Below are 3,174 nucleotides of genomic sequence, written 5' to 3' on the forward strand. Positions count from 1 at the left end.
TATGAATAAAATACTATACTTAATACACACTAAATATGCACATATCAAAGAGTCACGCAAACAACAAGCATACTAAACATAACATATCATGGGCCGTCATTGGTTCCTTCGACCCTTTAAACATAGTGAAGAGACTCACCTCACGCTGTCGAATCCTTCAGATAATTCTTGGCTACTGGCTTGAGAGATCCCCATGCTATCAACCACAAGATAAACATCCATCAATAATTGGATCTGATCCACACTAAGTGTCCAAACAAGGGTAAAAGACCCTTTTACCCTCTTTATAACTTGGCCCCAAAGCCAAGGCCCAATTAAATAATCCAAAAGGCCTAAACATGGCCCAAAACATCCCAATGTCAACCTTGATCAAACTTTTGGTCAAAGTCAAAGTCAATAACCCATGTTGACCAAAAACGTCGTGTTGCCCATTGGACACGCCGTGTTCCTTCCCCATACAGATAATCGGGAAATCCCCAGCCAACACGCCGTGTTGGCTTGTAAACACGCTGTGTTTTCCTGAGATTCAACAACTTAACCAATAAGCACTTAATCCTTAAAAACAAATCCCTAAAACATAGATCTGACATCGTTGAGCTAGATTATCATGTGAAGTTTCCAACTTTACGCTCATATATGAATAATTGAAGCTCTTAAGCTAAAAAGGGACTTAATAAGGGACTTGAAGCATGCATGACACCATACTCCACATAAAGCTTGCACCTTCATGCTCAAATATACCAAAACAAACTCAGATCTAGTAGAACAAGCCTTTAAACAACCCAACTCACCCAAAGACCCAAAAAGGAGACCAAAATCATAAAAACTAACCATGAAGAGATCTAATCATCTACAAGTCAAGGCTCAAACTTGATACCTCAAAGGGACTGCAAAAAGTGGAGAGATTCTAGGTCTACAACCTTCCTTCCAAGCTAAGAACCTTCAATCTTCAAAGCTTCCTCTATAAATGAGCAAAATAACCACAAAAATCGACTCAAGGCTCAAGAACACCACCAAGAAAGATTTAGGGTCGAATTAGGGTTTTAGTGGCAATAGAGGCCGGTAAAGAGACCAGCCTTGAGGGCTTAAGGCCTTTAAATAGGGTGCAACACCCTAAAAATTAGGGTTTCCTTCCCTGCCGCCAACACGCCGTGTTGGGACACTACAGTATGCCGTCTTGGCTAATTAAACTCCGTGTTTGCACTTAACTAGACATGTCATATTAGTTCCTCCAGCACGTCGTGTTCCAATCCCTAAAATGGGATTCATTCCTTACAATTGCTCCTCAAGATTCCGAGTGTTACACTCCACTACCATCGTTCACGGTAAATGCATCCATTATGACGTCATAACAGTTGCTACTTGTAGCGTCTTATTTTTAAGCATAAATTTTCATTTTTAAATAAGAAAATTTCTCATTTTCAAAAAACAAAAAACTAATACAAAAACTTATTGTTCAAAATACATAAGCCCATAATCAAAGTATGATAAGTAACACATAATCACAATATACAAAAGTTGTTTGTATGCCTTTGCCTTCCCACAATCATCTGAATTACTTGAAATACTTAATACACAATTGTAAGCCAAAGCATAGTAGGTTCCCCAAAATACCATAAAAAATACAATACATGCAAGCATACAAACATTAGCCTTCAACCCGAAGTTGGTCAGCCCCTTTGTCCTTCAGCAGAAAGTTGGTCTCATAATGAACCATATTTTCTCATATAATTAACATTCAAATTATAGAAAATATCATAGTTTCAAAATATCTTTAAAAGTATTTCTAGAAATCATTAACATGTGTTACCGATTCATATCTTAACCACAGTTAAAGCAACAAGAATAAATCATGAAACAAAAGTCTAGTCCAATGTCCTTCATGCTTCTAAGCCCACTCTCTCCAAGGATTGATACTTGAACCTAAAATATATGGAAGCCATATTTATCAAACAATATTGATGAGTTTATTAGGTTGCAACAATATGTTGGATTAATGTCTAAGTCCATAACTATAATTGGTAAGACTTGACCCGACCCGACATGGTCCATTTGGGTTGCATGGCATCATGCATTTGGATAAGACTATAATGAGAGAAATAAGACACTTATGGTTATTAATATATTATAAGTTCTAGTATATTAATAATAAGAATAATAATATTATTTAATTAGTATTGATCAAGAATTAATCTAGGATTAATTAAGTGATCAAAAGAAGACTAATTAAATATATGGGTTGACTGTGTAAATTATCCATACTTGTATAGTGGGCTAATGCTCCATGGATTATCTAGTTAGGCCAAAACCCATATGATGCTCCATGGATTCTCCATGGTGTATTTGAACCCATGGATCCAAGGAAATGCAAATTCATGACAATTAGGGTTTACCCTAATTGTAACACTATATAATGATCTTATTCTTGACAAAATCGGCCACTAGTATCATTCTAGAGGGGCTAGCTGATTTCATGAAGTGTAGAATTCTCTCAAGTTATTCCAAGTGTATTTGGTGTTGTGTGAACCATTTGAGGTGTCACACTTGGGGCACTAGGCACTCAAGCTTCATGAAGACTTTCTACATGAAAAAGGTATGTATTCTATCTTGTTATATCCATTGTTTTGTATGCTAGATTAGGATAATACCTTGGATGTTCATATTTGAATGTATAATAGAGAAAACATAGATCCAAGGTATTTAGGGTTACATGTACACTTAGGAGTGTTAGAATGCTCATAACCCAACAGTGGTATCAGAGCCTAGGCTTGTTTTCTTGTTATACTTGCAAATGGAGCTGAAAAATCGTGTTTTGATGCTGTCTGCCTAGCAGACTCGCCGAGTCCATGAATGGACTCGCCGAGTCCAAAGCAAAAAGCATCCAACTCGCTGATTTGGTTCGTGCACTCGACGAGTTGGACCCCCAGACAGCATAAATTCGACTTTTTTGGCTGAAATTGGACTAGGAACATTACCCTAAGATGTTTTTGAACTTATAAACTAGTTTTTGATGTGGTAATGTTCATGCTAATCCAATTTCAAAGATAATTGTCAATAGATTCATGTTTTGTATTAGTTTAAGGTTTAGACTAATTACATGAAAAAGTTTGATTTGAATTATCTTGTTCTTATGAGTTGCTTAGATTAATAGAAAAGTTGAGTGAAATAGTTGTT

Source organism: Lactuca saligna, chromosome 4 (genome assembly GCF_052625555.1).
Source record: "Lactuca saligna cultivar CGN05327 chromosome 4, ASM5262555v1, whole genome shotgun sequence".
In the NCBI taxonomy this organism is placed as follows: domain Eukaryota; kingdom Viridiplantae; phylum Streptophyta; class Magnoliopsida; order Asterales; family Asteraceae; genus Lactuca; species Lactuca saligna.